The sequence below is a fragment of the Callithrix jacchus genome, chromosome 6 (assembly GCF_049354715.1).
Source record: "Callithrix jacchus isolate 240 chromosome 6, calJac240_pri, whole genome shotgun sequence".
In the NCBI taxonomy this organism is placed as follows: domain Eukaryota; kingdom Metazoa; phylum Chordata; class Mammalia; order Primates; family Cebidae; genus Callithrix; species Callithrix jacchus.
In genome coordinates, this window is record NC_133507.1 from 113005626 (window position 1) to 113025859 (window position 20234).

Below are 20234 nucleotides of genomic sequence, written 5' to 3' on the forward strand. Positions count from 1 at the left end.
CTATTTCTTCACTGAATTGATCTCTTGGATCCAGACAAAAATATTTATATTCAAACCCAGTCTCCTGTATTCCTTTTTCTCAGAATTAATTCCAGTTGTTAAATCTGGATAGCAATAGAGAACAAGAATTTTTACTGTGAGTGTTAGAGATACATTGCAGAGATGCTTTTAATGTGAATCAGGAAAATTCATCACTTAACCTTGCTGATTCTCAATACTACAGCTTATTTGTGGGGAATTCAGGCAAAGGACCCTCATTTGCTCTTCCTTAATTTTTCAGCTAAATCTCAATACAAATGAAAAACTATATTCTATGTAGTGTCCATTTATAAATTTAAAAATATCACAAATTTGACAACAAATTCTACTCTCTAATCAACTCTATCAGTACTGGTCTGAAAAAGGGGGAAAAATACTATAAATGTTTCTTAAATTTAAGACCAGGCATGACACTCACTGCTCTGATACAGCCCTCTTCTAGATAGGTTTGGTGAGACCCAATCAATGATTAACTCCATATTTCTTTGTATTCTATTCCTACTAATGGGATATATATGCATACTGTGCCAACAGCTGGTGTCCCCAGAACCCATTCTCCCTTTTTTATATAGTATGTCAGCCTTGGAGGCATTCATCCCAGATCTCACATTAAGAAGAGCTTGCCATTTAGTTGTCAGATAGGCAGTTGGCTGAGCACCTCTAACTATTAAGGCCTTCAGGATTTACTTCAGCTTTCAAGCCCAGGCTACATTCTTCTTGGGCAGCCACAGCCAATAACTGAGCATGGTGAAGGCCTTAGGGTCAGGCCATTTTTGCCCAGCATGAGACTTCTACTAAGTAATATTTGCTCTGCAGATCTACACTAGGCTGACCTAAACTCCACCAGATTTACATCATGGTCTCAGGTTTGATCTGCTCAATCCTGCCTCCTTTCCTCTTTCTTTTCATAGGTTTCAGATCTGTATCACAGTTGGAGGGCTTTTGTAGCCTAATTTTGCTTCTTCCCCATTTTATCTTTCACTCACCAAATAAGTTTTTTTTTGCACAATTACATTTGTCTTAATGACTATTTCTCAGAGGACTCAAATGAATTAAATAATATAAAAAACCTGGACCTCTGAGTGATCATGCAGAGCAAAGCTGCTCATCTGTCCTGAAGGCCTAGATGGTCATTGTGAGGGAGAAATAAACATTATATTTGAGCTCTGGTAGTACTGTGTATTGTTGTTAGAGCATTAGACTCTAATAAAGTGTAATGTAATAAAAATGTACTGAAAGCCTAATAAAAATGTACAAATAAAGATTAAAGATTAAAATAAATTTTCCTTACTCTCCAAATTTTATATTCCTGTTATTTCTTTATCTAAGTTTTGATCACCTTTCTAAAAATAAATTCTTGATTTGCTTCCTGGCTTAAGATCTAAAATATTCCTCATATTTTACTAGTTTTTAAATGACCCAAAGCATGTGTATTGCTTGGTATGTATGTATTATGTTGTGTAAATACTGCCCAGGAAGATAGAAAAATATTTAAGTTTGAGTACCATGATACATGGTAAGTATAAGGATTACTAGATTCCTTAATCCGAAGGAGTTTACCATTATTTTTAGAATTGGCCTTTTCTGTAACCAAAAGTATGTAATGGTGGTGACAGAATTGAGATTAGGGAAACAAATACAATTTTATAAATGGTTAAATGATGATGGTCCACAGAGTAATTTACTATCAATGTAAATTAAGGCATATTAGCGTACATCAACTAGACCACATTATAACAACAAAATAATTTACTATCACATAGACTAACTACAGTTAGTCATTCGGGAACTTATGTGGCCCACATTTCTTGGACACCGATATGGTTAGGCTTGTGTCCCCACTCAAATTGCATCTTAAATTGTAATACCTATAATCTCTCACTTGTCAAGGGAGAGACCAGACGGAGGTAATTGAATCATAGGGGTGGTTCCCCCCATGCTATTCTCCTGATAGTGAGTGAATTCTCAAGACATCTGATGGTTTTGCAAGGGCCTCTTCCTGCTTTGCTAAGCACTTCTCCTTCCTGCTGTCTTGTGACGAAGGTGGCTTGCTTCCGCTTTGCCTTCTGTTATGACTGTAAGTTTCCTGAGGCCTCCCAAGCCATGCTGAACTGTGAGTCAATTAAACCTCTTTCCTTCATAAATTACTCAGTCTTGGGCAGTTCTTTATAGTAGTATGAAATTGGACTAATAGAGACACCTTTGTGAGGCTTGTATTGAGGTAGAGAAAGTAAGGCAATTTGATATTTCCAGAGACATGGCAACTGCACAAATGTGACACATAGCAACTTAAATGACCAGTTTGATGTCTCACAATTTGCTTGTTTGACTGCAATAAAGATTTGAACTGTACAGAGTAATCTCTTTTCTAAACCCTAAACATGTGCTATTTAGGCTACTATTTTATACATCCAAAAGCTTATATTATTTCCAAATTTTCATCTTCTGCTTTTCACTATGTATAATGCTTTGCAAAATATTTGATCAAAATGCTTGATCAAATTGCATTATATGTAATTCTGTGTGAAATTTAAAGGTAAATTGTAAAAGATAACTATCCTTTATACGTTTGTGGTTGCTGAACAAAGTAACTTTTAAAATTAGCATTTGTTGCAATAATATTTACAAAGATGTTATAAGCACTTTGGGAGGCCGAGGCGGGTGGATCACGAGGTCAAGAGATTGCGACCATCCTGGTCAACATGGTGAAACCCCGTCTCTACTAAAAATAAAAAATTAGCCAGGCACGGTGGCGTGTGCCTGTAATCCCAACTACTCAGGAGGCTGAGGCAGGAGAATTGCCTGAACCCAGGAGGCGGAGGTTGTGGTGAGCCGAGATTGCGCCATTGCACTCCAGCCTGGGTAACAGGATTGAAACTCTGTCTCAAAAAAAAAAAAAAAAAAAAAAAAGAAATGTTATAAGAACAGTAACTTTTTGTTATGACAGACAGTGACGAATGAAAGAAAGAACATTTTGTAATAGGCATTTTCAGATGCAATACAAGGACCTATCCAAAACACACATCAATAACTGAAAAAGCAAAGTAATATGCTTTGTTTTACTAGTAGCAGCTTTCTGCATAGCTTATTGGTTTACCACAAAACTGCAGAAAATGCAGTGTGCTTTGTAATTCAGTCTTGAAGCTTTCTCTGCAAAATTTGTTTGCGAAGAAACTTGTCTACTTTAATACTAAGCATGAAAATACAGGGCATAAAAATTTGTTTCATTCTTAAGTAGTTTGAGGTTTTGTCTCATTAGCAAATTTCACTATGAAGAGGCATAAGCTGGAAGTAATTTATTTCCAGCATTATTAATTCTAATTTAAGAAAGATCAAACCATCAGCTTGATGACGTGCCAATTTTTTAAATTCAGATACCTGAAATTTAATTTCTATGGAATCAATTGTGCTAAAATACCATGCTTTTCTTTCCATAGAATCAGGGAATCATAACTTTTATTTTAAACAATGCAAGGGGTTGCTGAAGCTCTTGTCACCTAAAACATTTTCTTTAGAGACACATAATACTGTGACATTATGTGCTGAATACCTATATTTATACATGTGAATAATAAATATTAACATTTATAGGCCCTCTGGAAAAAATTCCAAAATTCCAACTGAGGGGTAGAAAGGAAGGCAAAATTGGTAGTAGGTAGTGTCCAGGGAGGAGGAGAAGAATAACTGACAGATGTGGCACTGCCTGTGTTCTTTTGTACCCAGTTGTTAAAATCACTGCCACCTTCCGATTCTGTCCCCAGTTCTCTTCACTAGGTGACCTCAAGGCTGGGGTAATTATCTAAACTCGGTGTATAAAAGGGCAATTCTCCTTGTCATATGTGGTTTCAGGAGAGTACAGAGGCCAAAGCTCTAAGATTTCCTGTTTATGTAGAAAACAGCAATATGGACAGCAAGTCTATTGGGACTTACTGGAAGAGGAATGCAGATGTTGATCAAGAAAAATGTCCTTTTCTGGCATTCTGCAATTATAAATACTTGATGAAGTGAACTGAATTGAACTTCTCCCTCTGCTATATTAATTTGGCATGCATATGGAGAAAAGTTATTTCAAAGTCAAGTAGTAGAAAAAAACCCTCTACATAGCGGTTACCATATGTAGTATTTAGACAGCTCATCAGCTTTCAAAACGCATGTGGTCGTACTTTACAATCAACACCTACCTCCCAAATCTAGTATATTCATCATTTCTTGAAGGCCCTAATTGTATTTTCAAATTCCAGACTTTGTTTACTCTTTATTCACATATGAAATGTCTGTCTCCAATTCTAAACTCATACTATCTATTTTGACTTAAGGTTCAACTCAAGCAATTAGAGTTAGATGGTGTTGCAGGTAAAAGAGGGCTTAGAAAGGGGAACTGAAATTCATTCAGAGCCTTTTCTACAATAGGCGCTGGTTCCAGGAGTTTCAAAAATGCTTTTATTATTACCACCACTAGAACCACTGTTACCATTGATGGGAAAGTTAGTTGTGTATGTTTTCTAATTTAATACTCAAAATAGCTCTATGGGGTAGGTATTATCATCCCTACTTGTACTTGCAGAGTAAGTCCTGTTCAACATCACACAGCTCATTGTGTTAGAGATGTTAGGGATTTGCAAACAGGTCCATCAGAACCCTAAAGTCAGGCTCTTCTGCTGTCCGTCACCAACTTCTGTGCTTCTGCTCTGATTTGGAAGGTTGATTTTGTGCTGTAACATGCATTTCTCAACAAAACATTTTGCAATATTTACTGTGTGTGCCACTTACTTGATGTTTCCTTCTCTGTATCACACATATACATATATGCTTGTATTATATATTTATACTTGTATCAGTATATGTATTCTCTGTTCCACAGCCAAATTACAACTTCCTTGAGAGAGGAAATGATATTTTCCAAATAGTGACAGTTCTGCTACTTGGCACATATGGGTGCTTAATAAGTGACTTTGGTTGAAGATAATTGTTAACCTGAGCAACCATGTGAAAAAAAGCAAGTATTCTTTCTGCGTTTTACAAAGAAGAATGGATCCAAAGCAGAAGGACTCCTGCTGAAGAGAAGGAAACGATAAAAACACGTTTTAAAATTTCTCCACTTTTATTTTCACCTTTCTACCTCTTCACTTTAATTTCAAATATGCTTACATGTTGAGTTTTATTTCTTGTTATATTATCTTATACTTGGAGCTGCATATCAGTTGTTGCTCTATTATTATTTTAATTCATTATTTAAACACAAAATGAGATACCACCAAAAAAGGAAATTGATGCTTATGGATTTTATGATGATAGAAAGCATATTAAAATGTGTGAGTGGTGTCTAGCACAGGTTGATTTTTTTTTTCTGTTAGTTTTCTATTAACATTTTTTCCAGAGGGGATTCATTAGGTTTCTGCCACTGAATTACAGGCACTTTTTAGTTTCCTTGTTTTATCTGCTGTTAAAAAATGCAATTGCATCTGTTCTTAACCTTAATATTGCTTGGTTTTTCTTTAAATATTTTAAATTGAAAACTGTCAAAAAAAGGCCTTAAAAAGTGAACCAGCCTGCAATACAAGCAAAGGTTTAACTTCTTTTCTCCTCTCCTTCTCAGAAATGAAATCTGTATTCAGGATGTAACGCTTCTTCTGAAGTGCTTGGAGAATCAGAGAAAATGGCCCATTTTCATTTTAATGAATCATGCTGGAGAATAAATTTACATGATGTTAATACTGAGACCTGGAGATGGTATGGTATAATGCTCATAATAAAGGATTTAGGAACCATGACAGTTCTGGGGTATGAATTCTGGTAAGCCACTCATGTGTGACTTTGGATAAGTTACTTGAGCTCACAATTCCTCAGTAAATTGAGATGGAATGCTGGGGAGAGGCAGCACATCAGTAAAAACCAACTCAGCAAGGCCAGAATGAGATAAACAAGGCATCAGGGCTTTACTCTCCATATGCACCCTGGCATTTTCTGCACATCAAACAGCACCACATAGTCAGGCATCACTCACTGTGGGTTATTTAAATGAATCTGAGAGCAGCTGAAAGGCCTTGCTCATAAAGATGGCAAGGCATAATCCCATCCCAGGCAGCCATATGAAGAGATAAACTGGGAGGGTGCAAACCTCAAAACAGTGTATTGGTTCCATCTCACTCTCTCAACTGTGAAATCTTATGCAGTCTATATCTAATAACCATTTTAAAGAGGAATGTGAAGAAGAAATTCATATCTGTGGAGATAGAGGGAAAGTGAACTCACGAACTCACAGGGAAAAAAAACCCACAAAAGAGATAATTTCAGGATTCGGGTGAACAAAGTCAGGTCGAGAAATCTAGCATGCAAGTGTACAAATCTGATTACGAAGCTCTTCAGAGACAACTTTCACCATCATCTCACAGCAGCATTGACTCATCATGCAATTAGTACTCCAGAGAACTCTGCATTTCAAAGGATATATTCATATAGACAGGATGCATTTCCCAAAAGTGAGGCAGGGCAACTTCAAAATGATGCTGTGATCTTTAGTAAATCCTTATGTCTTTCTGTGTGTCAATTCCCTCATTAGGAAAACAGACTCCCATCAATACTATAGGCCATTGCAAAGATCAAAGGAGTTATAGGAAAAGTGAAATTTGTTATTTTGTGTAAATCTGTATCTTTGGTCATTAATGATACTGGGGAAAGGGAATTATTTAACAATAGTTGGCTATAGGACTCATTAATTAATATCTATCCACAACTGACAGCATCCATGTTTTTGATATATCCGGTTGTTGGCTTATTTTTGCCTCCATAATTCTATGCAATACCAGTCAGCAACTATGAAATCTATGTAAAAGTACATTTAAAGGTTTTTCTTTTCTCCACAAATAATATATGAGTAAAGGCAACTGGAATTATCCTGTAATTTAACCTGGTTTCTTTAGAAAATAATATCCTGACAAGGTTTTTGTCTTCAGTCAAGGTTTATGTAGACTTTTTCCAAATTACTGGTTATGGAAATTGTTTACAATTTGGATGCCCATGAAATATTCCTGTTGTAATTCCCATCTCTTTTGCTGTGCACGCTTTGTAGTATGTATTACCTTGGTAACACTTCTGAAAAGTAAAGGATTGTTAGGTGAGAGATGAGGTGGTGTTCATGGATTATAAGTTTGGGTTATAAAAAAATGTTCCTTGTAATAATCAAACTTTATGATCCATCTACATTGTGGTATGTGCCAAGCTAATACAGAATAAGACAAATCTCCTACCCAAGAGACAAGCAGCCATAAGTTGTGGAATACACTTTCTATAGTTTTTGGCCTACGTGGACTCTCTCAAGAGACTTGCTTTGAAATATTTTTATTTTGTTAGCAAGGAAATTTATACATGGTAGGAAAATACATTAAAAGCCAATTTTCCCTTTTGACTTATGTATAATAAAAGTTAGGTGTCATTTACTAGATTGGATCTAAGAAGAAAATAATTGAAGTATACATCTTTTCAACATTAAAATTTCCACCTCAGACATTAAATTATATTCTTAATCTATAAAGTCATAAACATATTTGTATTTAATATATTATATATTTATTGTAAATATAGATTTATATGAATTATGTATTTATCATTGATAAATATACTTATATATACCCTACTCTGGGAAGGAGCTCTGGGAAAAAAAAATCCAGTTAATTAATTTATGAGGAGGATTTTTGCCTGTTCATTTGGAAAAATGATAGAGTAATTCATTCACTAATGTCTTAATTTTGCAAGATATTTAATCCCCAACTATGATGACTTTAAGGAAGTATATGCAACACCCAGAGAAAAAACCAGCCTACAATTCAATTCAATAAAGTGTCAGAGTTGCGGAAATCATAACTTGGCGGGAAGACAACATTCAGCTTTAAAAGAAGAGAGATCTGAGGAATTAATATTGCTATTCAAGGTGTGGGTTCCACTTTTAGATAGCATCCTGAGTCCCAATAATACAGTGAAAAATCACCTTAGGGACAGTATTTACAGCTGCAGGAATTACCTGTGGGGCTAGAGTTTAGAGACAGTTCATCAAATCTTTGTTTGTTTAAAAAGCCCAAGGCATAGTGCCAAATTGGTTAAATGTACCATGTCTGAATTCACTCAAGCATGTTCCCACAGTGAAATTAAAGAAGAAACGAAAGGGAGTAGATCCATTATAACTAGATACAATAAATGAGACTAAAGGTGATATTAGAAACTTTTCTATGTTTAATGTACAGTATGTGTGATACTGACAAATATTCTTTGTGGAAATTCTCTATATCATAGTAGACTGCTCAGGTCCCTGTATTATATCTGTTGACTTCGCCGTTAATACCTTTAAGAAGAAAACCATAATATTATATACTTTGGCTATACATTTGAATATAAAAGGTGAACTAACATGTTTAGTAAACCAAAACTAAATATACTTATAACAAAGTAAATGCTGGGAGGCAACATTTAGTACAATTAGTTCTTGCTCCTCCCCTTAAGCCAAACGCTAATTTAGAAAAGGCAAACTTTTCAGTGTGATTCATAGCCCTCTAGCTGCACGGTTTACTAAGAAACTGCAGCATTTCAGTGTCAGGTTTTTTTTTGTCAGTAGCTCAACAGTGAGAAAACAGTTTCTTTGTAGGGCCTCTGAATACAGACATGAATTTTATCACTTTTAGAAATTTGCCATAAGTTAAATCAAATAATATTTTTTTCCTAACACATCCAAGGAAGCTAAATTGTGCTATAGGTAAGAAAAGACTGAATCCATGAAGAACGTGGAAAACTGAAAGAGAGGTGAGAAAGGGAGTCTCACACCTTTACTAACACTGACTATTTACATGGACTATTAATATTGACTGTGTCCGATAGCTGGGAAAATAGGTGGTCAATGGATTTTTAGCTGATGGCATGTCTGCATTTTTCCTAATCACCTCCGGCTGAATTTGCAAAGAGAGCAGGGTCTCACCTGACCTGACTGGCAGGAGCAATAAGCAACACTTGGGTCAGGGGGAGTCGACTTTGGTAACATTATGGGCACTACCATAGCCGGTGGTGTCGGCATACACTGCTGTAAATGAAACAATATGCAGAATATAGTGCAAAAGAGGATCAATTATCCTGAGATTTTCTGACATGCTCATGTATCCTTCGGCAAACCAAGTACTCGAGTTTGTTCCCCATTTATATTTCATGTTTTCCCACCTTTTAATCTTCTAATTCATGTTCTTCCTTTTGTCTAAAATAGTTTTCTTTTCTTTTGCCAGCCCTAAATGTCCAAAGCCTATCACACGCATTTCAAAACCGTCTCCAAAATACCTCTGTTCTTACTTAGTCTTTCACTTACCCTTGCCCTTCTTACAGAAGTAAATCTTTCTCTTCTGAACTCTGAAATAATGTATCTGCCTAACTCAAGCTATTAATCATGTTTACTCCAGTTACAGGGTTAATTATGGGTATGTGGTCCCGTAAATCTCAATCAACTCTTTGAGGGGAGGATCTGTATCTAATTTATATTTGAATCTCTTAAGCCACTTACCATAGGAAGTACTCAGTAGACATTTGTTTGATAAGTACACTTACTGAAAAATCAAGACAAAAGTGACATTTGGGGATTGAATTGCTCCAATTCAGCTACTTGCTCCATTTTTTCACTGAATTAGGGTACCTAGACAAAGCTCTTGCTCCCTAGACTCCAAGACAGTCTTTCCTAACCTCTTTTCCCTTTCTTTTTAAATCCCTTTAGGCTCAGGAAGGGCCTTTTTCCTCAATCCCACCCAACCATCCTCCTACCTGACCTAGTTATTTTATAGAAGAATTAGGTAAGTAGCCTAGGGACCAACAATCTTAGTCTCTTTTTCCCCCAAAGGTGAGGATGACTCAGTATTGCTCTCTAGGCAGCAGATAATTTTGCTCTTAAAATTCTGTGATAACTCCGGAGACTGCAGGATCTCAGAGAACAGTCTCTCCCCGTTCTCTTGGAGTGGGTCTTAAAGTCAGCACCCAACTTCTGGAGTAAAACCCTTAGAATCTTTGACAGTCTTCATTATTTCTCCATACCCAGAGAATACTGACAATTTTTTCCTGAGAAGAGCATCTGCGATTTGGGTCTACCTCTGGGTTCCCACAGCCACCACCCTAGACTGAGCCTTTGTGTAGCCACTGTTTGCACGTAGTAGGCATGCAGTCATGTCGCTAGGCTTTGGACCAAGTTATTCTGTTTCCAAGCTGTATAACTTTACATAACCTCTTTAAAGTTTTGTTTCCTCATCTGTAAAATGGGGACCATAACTCTACCTTAAATAATTGCTAAGAAGGTTAAATAAGAAAAGAAACGTATACTGGGCACGGTGGCTCCTGCCTGTAATCTCAGCACTTTGGGAGGCTGAGGCGGGCAGATCATCTGAGGTCAGGAGTTCAACACTAGCCTGGCCAACATGGTGAAACCCTGTCCCTACTAAAAATACAAAACTTAGGCTTGGTGGCATGTGCCTGTCATCCAGCTACTCATGAGGCTGAGGCAGGAGAATCACTTGAACATGGGAGGCAGAGGTTGAGGTGAGCCGAGATTGCATCATTGCACTCCAGCCTGGGCAACAAGAGTGAAACTCTGCCTCAGAAAAAAAGAAAGAAAGAAAAGACACGTAAATCAGATGGCACAATGTCTGGAACACAGTAACCCTTAAGCTTAAGAAGTAGTCTTATCTGTTCCCCACATAAGCATATGTTTTTTCTCCACGCATTCATTGATCTCCCTATGTAAGGTGTCTTCTTTTCTCTTTTCTTCAGCAAATTCTATCCATCTGCCAGTTGACTAAAAAAACACCCTATATCATTCTATCCATCACTGATCTGCTTCTCTTTTCTATAAGCCTCACTTCACGTATTTTCTGTAGCATACAAATTAGAAATGATATATTTGTCCTGCCTTCTTTCCTCTTGCCTTTTGAATGATAAACCTGACTGTAAAACCTTTGAGGTTGGGGTCATAGTTTATGGTCAAATGTGCCTTGGCCTATTGGTGCCTAGCCTAGTGCTAGCATATAAAAAGTAAACAATAAACATGTATTGGCTCAACAATGAAGGAAATGCTGAAAGACAAACCATTCCACTAGATTTTTATTTTTTTTTTAAATATGGAACGCTTCACGAATTTGCGTGTCATCCTTGCTCAGGGGCCATGCTAATCTTCTCTGTATCGTTCCAATTTTAGTATATGTGCTGCCGAAGCGAGCACTCCACTAGATTTTTTAGTGGAGTGACTCTGAGTTTTTCCAGGAGTTTTTATTATTGTCTGTCTTACCAATTGTAAGTGTGGCAAAAAAATGTACTAGTCCATTCATAAAGTTCTTTGGCATCATGACATGTCTTTAATCTTTGGTAGTTAAATATCATCACAGTCAATGCAGTGATATAATAAAAAGCAATCTATTATCATAATAAGTTGCCAGGAGGACAATCAGTCAAAATGGCAGTTCCCTGACACTTTGCCATCCCTAGTCTCCCTCCACAATGTGTGACATGAGCTAATTTTCATGTTTTCTGTATGAAAGAGAATCAGGAAAATCTGATCATTGATGTAGGAGCACCAGGAATAATTAAATAATATATCAAATTTGCCCGCTATGTTCAGGATGCAACTCAGACACACATTTGTATTCAAATTTATGTCAGCTTTAATCAATTTGGAAAATACCTGTCCTCCTAGTCCAAATGCCACAGGTAGTTGAACAACCAAATCAGTGTAAGACATTGAACAGAGCAGGTATGATGGCCCAAGAGTCTCAGTTATATGTGGATGTTTTATAGGATAAGAAAGACTTCATTGCTCTGACAAGAAGTTATTCATCTACATGTTAAAACTGGTAAGACATTACCATTTTCATGGTTCTATTCCTGTCACTAGGCATGCCATGAACTCTAATGCTCTGTTAATGTGTTGAAAATATTACACGTGGGAGATGGTGAAAGTAGCATCTGTCTCACACACTCAAGCTGCCTGCTCTTTTGCCTCCAGTCCTCTGGACATTGTTGTCAACTCTCAGCTCCCCGGACTCCTGCTCCAAGTAGTATGACACCTGCTGCCAGGCTTTGGGATTCCCTGCAGCCAACTTACGGCAGTACTTGGAGTACCTTCCCCTGTGTGTATCTGTTTAATGCTTTGATGGTTGTTTAATGGCTCCTCTCAAACACCTATTCATGAATGACAGAGTTATAAATCCCAGCATAAGCAAAAGTCACACAGTAGCAGAAACATCAGGGAAATCACAGAGATGGTCAGGACATTAGATCAATTACCTGAACAGTTATGCTCAATACCCTCCTCCCCTGCCCCTAACTCCCCTTCATATTCTCAGGTCACTTACTACATTTGCAATTGCACAAAGGAAAGAAAAGCATAGAGCATTAGCTTTCTAAAAGAGAGAAAGAAAAAAAAATATTTACTTCCTTTGCTTGTCTACAATCAAGTAAGAAGCTTATTCATGCATTTTAAATTAAACCCTTATTTTAATAGCTAAACACAAAGAGCAAATACTCAGAAAGTGGACTGTCTTTGTAACATTTGCTGGGAGAGTTTTGCATGCTATAGTTGGCATTCTGGTTTTATTATGTCACTTTATGGGCAATACGATTAGTTTTTTTCCCAAGTTCAATTTATCTGAAGGAAAATATTAATTTGGAAGTTATTATAAGAGTAACTGAATTTCAATGAAATTCTCCAACTCATTAAAAACCATGAACTGCTATGTGCCTTTTATGCCAAAGTATCCAAAAACTGGAGTGAAAGGATGGAGATAAAATTCCTAAAAGACAGTGACACCTAGGTGCTGAAACCCTATCCTCCCTCCAGGAGTTGGGTATTGCTTCCCTTTCAGAATAATTTTTCTTTTATAATAGTGTAACTACTTCCTCTTAAAAGTTTTAAAAACATACAAAAACACTGCTTTCTTCATCAGAAACTTAAACAACTGATGTCTAGGTACTTGCCCAGGATTTGAACCCTTAACTAACAGCTCTTTCCCTCTTAATAAAGCTCAGTAACAAAAATAATATTTCCAGAAGACTGGCTAGATATTAATTGCAAGCAACAATTCCTATTGTATTCAGCATGATCCTTTCTCCTATTTCTGATTGAATGAGTGCAAATAAAATGGAATCACAATAAAGTTTTATATTGCTACTCAGAAACTCTCTTTAATATTCTCCTTCATTTTTTTTTCCTATATGCAGGGTTCCATATATTTATTTTCAAATAATAGGCTTCCTTTATACTACCCTATGAGACTCTACATTTACCAAGTATGTAGCAGTTAAGGACACTTTATAGATTATTTAAAAAATTTTAAAAGAAATCTGGCGACTACACAAACTGTCAAGAAAATGATGTTCCATATTTTACAGGACTCTTTAGTGCTCACAAAGCCAATATATCTTTTTTCATTGATTGAGGACTGGCTGGGAAGGAAGTTTGTATAGAACGCTATAGTAGACAGAATAATGGCCTCTCAAAGATGTCCACATCCTAATCCCCAGAATTTATAAATATGTTACTTATATGACAAAAGCATTTTTGCACATAGTGAGTAAGGACTTTGAGATGGGAAGAATATCTGAGTATCTGGTTAGGCTCAATGGAATTACAAGGGTCCTTGTAAGAAGGAGACAGAAGATCAAGTGAGTAAAAGGTGATGTGAAAAAGGAGCAGAATGAGAAAAGGCATAGGGATGAAGGGCTCTGAAAAAAGGAATAGGGGTGACTTCTAGAAGCTGCAAAAGGCAAAAACATGAATTCTCCCCTAAAACATCAATAAAGAACACAGCCTTTCTCCCACATTAATATTAGCTCTATAAGATTCATTTTGGACTTCTGACATCAAGGGCTATAAGAAAATAGAATTGTGTTGCTTTACCCCACTAGGTTTATGGTAATTTATTATAGCAACAATAGAAAATCAATACAGACCCCCCAGATTAAGAGTTTAATTAGAAAGCTTCTCTTGATATTTCTCCAGCTGGCCTTTGTTGGGCAGATACCCATCTCTGCTGTCTGTTGAGCTGTTCTTCTTTAGCTTTATTTGTATATATCATTTAAGACAGGTGCTCTTCTTACCCAGTGTGTCCCTGGTCTCCTGCAGCTCTCATTTTACTAGGAAAGAATTGATGTTACACAGATAAACTATTTGGTAGATGATAAAGCAGGTAGTAAGGAAAATAAAACAAGGAGATACTGATATTTTGTACTATTTATGTATTTTGGGGTATCTTAATAACTTTTTTCAAGAATATATCTCAAATTCCATTTCTATGCTCTTATAAATTCTTTGCTTACAAAGAAGGGTTCATTTGGAACTCTCAAACAGACTCTTTCTTGTTTCAATAATAATCCATACTTCATCACATATTAGAAAGCTAAGTGTTCCTTATCTCTAAGGAGTAGCCCTAATTAGCCATATAGAAAATAGTACAAGAAACATTTGTATGCAAGTGCCAAATCTGAATTCCAAGACTTCAACAGCATAAGATATTTCTATCCTCTGTGAAGGACCTCCTCAAGAAGAACTACAAACCACTGCTTGAGAAAATAAGAGAGGACACAAACAGATGAAAAAACATTCCATGCTCCTGGTTAGGAAAAATCAATATTGTGAAAATGGCCATACTGCACAAATTAATTTACATATTCAATGCTATCCCCATCATGCTACCCATGACTTTCTTCACAGAACTGGAAAAAATACCTTAAACTTCATATGGAACCAGAAAAGAGCCTGCAAAGCCAAGAAAATCATAAGAACAAAGAAACAAAAAAGCTGGAGACATCATGCTACCTGACTTCAAATTATACTACAAGGCTACTGTAACCAAAACGGTATGGTACTGGCACCAAAACAGAGATACAGAGCAATGGAATAGAACATAGGCCTCAGAAAGAATACCATACAACTACAACCATCTGATCTTTGACAAACCTGACAAAAACAAGCAATGGGGAAAGGACTCCCTATTTAATAAATGGTGTTGGGAAAACTGGCTAGCTGTATGCAGAAAGCTTAAACTGGATCCCTTCCATACGCCTTATACAAAAATTAACTTCAGATGGATTAAAGACTTAAACACGAGCCTAACACCATAAAAACTCTAGAAGAAAACCTAGGCATTATCATTTAGGACATAGGCATGGGCAAGGACTTCATGACTAAAACACAAGAAAGCAATGGCAACGAAAGCCAAAATAGACAAATGGAATCTAATTAAACTTAAGAGCTTTTGCCCAGCAAAGGAAACTATCCATAGAGTGAACCAACAACCAACAGAATGGGAAAAAATATTTGTAATCTACCCATCAGACAAAGGGCTATATCTAGAATCTATAGAGAACTTAAACAAATTTACAATAAAAAAAATAAACAAACCCATCTAAAAGTGGGCAAAGGATATGATCAGACACTTATCAAAAAAAGACATTTATGCAACCAACAAACATGAAAAAAGCTCATCATCACTGGCCATAAATGCAAATCAAAACCACATTGAGATACCACTTCATGCCAGGTAGAATGGCAATCATTAAAAAATAAGAAGACAACAGATGCTGGAGAGGATGTGGAGAAAAAGGAGTGCTTTTACACTGTTGGAGGGAGTGTATATTAATTCATCCATTGTAGAAGACAGTGTAGCAATTCCTCAGGATCTAGAAATAGAAATAGCATTTGACCCAGCAATCCCATTACTGAGTATATATCCAAAGGATTATAAATCATTCTATTGTAAAGACACATGCACACGTATGTTTATCACAATAGCAAAGACTTGTAACCAACCCAAATGCCCATCAATGATAGATGGGATAAAGAAAATGTGGCACATATACACCACAGAATACTATGCAGCCATAAAAAAGGATGAGTTCATGTCCTTTGCAAAGACATGGATGAAACTGGAAACCATCACTCCCAGCAAACTGACACAAGAACAGAAAACCAAACACCACATGTTCTCACTCATAAGTGGGTGTTGAACAATAAGAACACACAATCACAGGGAGGGGAACATCACATACTGGGGCCTGGGCCTGGGCCTGGGGTTTGGGTCTAGGGAAAGAATAGCAGGGGTGGGGGCATTGGGGAGGGATAGAATTAGGAGAAATATCTAATGTAGATGACAGGGCAATGGTTGCAGCAAACCACCACCATGGCATGTGTATACCTATGTAACAAACCTGCAAGATCTGCACATGTACCCCAGAAATTAAAAAAAAAATATATATATATAAAGATACTTCTGTTCTCTTTCTTTGAAGTTGCTGAATTGTGAGAACCAGACAAAAGAGTTTGCACCATAAATCTCCATAGAAAATTGTATCGTCTGATAATGAGTAGACCCAGGCCCAATCAGACTTTATTTGCCACTTCTAGATCCACTGCTGTGATTTTAGGGTTGAAACCCAAGGTAAAAGCCTTTGTGATTACATTTAAACCTGGAGAACTCCAAAGTTGAAAGAAATACACTTTTTTTTTTTTAAATAAAAAAGGAGAAGAAAGAAAAGGGGAAAAGACCAATTAGAAGAAAAGACTAGAAATCAAAAGAAAAAAAGAATGAAGAGAAAGGAAAAGAAACTTGGGTTTTCATATAAGGTGAGGCTGGTCTTGGAGACACAGGAGTCCATGTTGCTGTGGCCAGGACTAGGTTTTTATTGTGTTTTTTCATGCCTCTGCGTTGTTTTTAGATTCACAGTATTTGCAGTTAAGTTATGATAATTCTCTACATTGTTACATTTTAATGTGATTAACTTTTGGATGTATTTATTATTAATTTGGTTCGAATGAAGCTTTTCACTTTATTTAAACAAATGTTTGAAAAGGAGAAATGTTGAGATACTTCATTTTGATTGAAGTCTTTGAGTTTGTCAGCTTAGAGTGAGAGGGCTGAATATAATTGGGGCTCACAACACAGATAAAAGTTTCATGCTATACAACTTTTACTATCGTGCTCCTTTTGTTTCTTTTCTTCTGTTCTTATTTTAATGTGTGATGCAGCCTCTCAACCTACTCGTATTCCATGTGATGTACATACAGCTAGGTTTCAAAGGCACTGACCAAGCATATTTCAAATGGTATCTGAATACTCATAATAAAATTCTACCTGACTCCAGAGGTAGGATATATTCTACTAGAGGCCAGATGACAGAATATTCTAAGCAGAGAGAGAGAGAGAGAGAGAGAGAGAGAGAGAGAGAGAGAGAGAGAGAGAGAGAGAGAGAGAGACAGGGAGAGAGAGAGAGAGAGAGAGGGAGAGAGAGTGTGTGTGTGTGTGTGTGTGTGTGTGTATGTGTGTGTGTGTTTGGTCAATCTATGCACCTCAGTTTTTACCCAATCTTTAAGCTCTCTGTGGCTGAAGAGGATGCCCTATGATAGAACAAAACAAACATTTTCAAACTTGATGAGAAAAGTCTCTTCTTAAACCAGTCTATATGAGATTAGACATCATGATTGAAAATTTAGTAGAATCTTATTTATACTCAGCTGAAACCCTTTATATGAAACTTGTGATTTTAGTGTTCGATTAAGAAAGTATTTGGAAACATGCTTCCTCTCCTCTAGTAACTGTTAAATTCACCTTAAGAATTATTACACTTTCTGTTTTTGTCTTGATTCACAAAGAACATGATAATCAATGATAACTGTAAAATAATATAGAAAAATTAGTTTTTCTTGTGTGCTTACAATTTGTGTTGACAGTTGACAACAGTTAATATATATATTGTAGAGGTAGAAATTAAGCTGCCAATAATTAAATTTCATAGTTACTGTTATTTTTAGCAGTTTTTGGCTTTAAACAAAGGATTTTTTTTAAGAACTTATATTCCAGCATCCCACTAGCAATAGAAATGGATGTATTTTACTCTAAAACCCAATGACTTTCCCAATAAAATGACTTTCTTTAAAAATAAGATTAGTCGATATATTAGTTTTACCTGATTAACTGCTTATGTTTATTTCAAAACTGAGTCTATGATACTCTTTATATCCTAAAGCCTCAATTGGTGAATCCACTTGAGTAAGATAGAGTTTTTGCATGCAGGCAAGTACAACGTCCAATCACAAGATGCTAAATTCAGACATCAGGGTTAAACTTTCCTCAAATGCACATGATTTCCCACAACCACGAATGATCAACCATGTTAAATTATCTTCCTCAATCATTCCTTTCTTGCCTTTATTATGTCCAAAGTAGGTTTACTGTTGTTTTCTTATTCATCTAATTTTTTTTGCCATGTGGTTCTTAGTCATCCACAGCCAGCTTTCCTTTCTGTGTAGACTGGAGAGTCCTATTATGCTTATTCTTTTAGATTCTACAAATTTAAAGCTTGGAAGGCAACTTGGGTAAGAGGAAAGAGTTGAATCCACAAAGAAATCCATGCTTTGAAGCTGTTTCTGGTCTGACAACATTTTACCACTCAAGTCCTAGAGATGACTTGCCCATATTATACAGTTTACTGTTTCGGCTCAGAACTTGCTGCTTGCTTGGCCACTGAGCCAAAACTTTAAAAGATTAGTGATAACTTTTAAATAATGGTTTAAGGAGGAATAGAATTCAGTTTCTTTCAGCACCATATTTATTAAAGACAGCGAAGAATTTTGCACATGTAAGTAGAGGATGTAAAAATTGATCCCATTGAAGGATAGACATGGATGGAAATAGACCTTTTCAGCATGTTGCTGTCCTCTGGAGGCTTTCCAGTATATTATTATCTTATGTATGCAGCATGGTAGTGAATCCATAAGGAAGTTTTGAAATAACCACATCATGGAATCCAGTGAAGAAAAATATGATTGTCTTTCTTGCCTTGAAAATAAATTCTAAAGGTGTGCTTTTTAATGGCAAATAAGACAATGCATTATTCTAGTTTTATTTGCTTTTCATTTTTCTGAGATAGTGTCTTGCTGTTCCCCAGGCTCAAGTGCAGAGGGGTGATCTCAGCTCACTGCAGCCTCAGTCTGCCTGGCTCAAGTGATCCTCCCAACTCAGGCTGCTACGTAGCTGGGACTACAGGTGCATGCTATGATGCCTGGCTAATTTTTTCAATTGTATTTTTTTGTAGAGGCAAGATCTCACTATGTTGCCCAGGCTGGTCTTGAACTCCTGGGCTCAAGTTATCCTCCCACCTTGGCCTCTCAAATTGCTAGGATTACAGGTGTGAGCTGCTACACTGGCCCTAATTTATTTTTTAAGAGTGGTCTTTGTAATATTAAAGTTATACAGTTTTATTGTCTCATCCCTGTAATCCCAGCACTTTGGAAGGCCAAGGTGGGAGGACTGCTTGAAGCTAGGAGTTCAAGACCAGCCTCGGCAACAAAGCAAGACCCTTATCTCCAAACACACACACACACACACACAGGAGTAAAATAAAATAAAATAATAAAATTATGAGGAAACACAATAAACCCAAAACTTTTCCTGCAGCAAAAGAAATACAGAAAACAATTATTTCAAACAAAAATAAAGATAAGAAACAACAACAACACAAATCCTCATAATATAATTTTGTTACTAATTTATTATAGAGGCAAAGACCAAAAATCTTTCCAAAATGATCCTCATAATAAACTAATGGCAAAGCTACAAATCATCAGAGTTATTCAATCTACCACTTCTAACTCAAGCCTAGTGCTTCCTGCACTCTGGGAGCAGAAGTTTTTTGTACCTTACTTTAAATGTAAAATAAATAAGAAATAATTAACTGCCAAAATATTTAGCAAATGAATAATAAATATACAGCAAACAAAAGGTATGTAAGAGAAATATCCTTCCTAGTTTTTGACATAATCCATAATTTGAGGTTAAGATATTAATATATTCAGAGGTCACATGACTAACTTAAACAATGTTTTGGACATTTGTGGTGGCTTAGTCTTCTGTTATTATCCTTTAAATTGTGATGAAGTTTTAATAATAAGTGGTATTATGAGAATTTAAAACACTTCTCCACAGAACACTTACTGGCAGGAAAATGGCATTTGGATGGGTATTCTACTACAAAAAACAAAGTGGTTGATATTACTTAACTTTCTCTTCTGCTCAAGCTATGACTTGGTCTCCCATTAATACGACAATGAAATCAATGAACATTCATTGGGCCTGTTTCATTTCAAAGGACAGTTTGAGCCTTTTATATGAAGAGATTTTCAACTGAAGTTAAAA

The 20234-nt window shown here is 36.3% G+C and overlaps 1 protein-coding gene and 1 non-coding gene across 2 annotated transcripts in view; both read right to left on the bottom strand.

Moving 5' to 3' along the window:
- The window catches only part of TMEFF2 (transmembrane protein with EGF like and two follistatin like domains 2), a 248993-nt gene that overhangs the window by 133026 nt on the left and 95733 nt on the right, over positions 1 to 20234 (bottom strand). The gene's annotated exons all lie outside the window — the stretch shown is intronic.
- On the bottom strand, positions 11163 to 11269 carry LOC118154865 (U6 spliceosomal RNA). Its single transcript, XR_004745117.1, has one exon. It is a non-coding gene; the product is annotated as a U6 spliceosomal RNA (small nuclear RNA).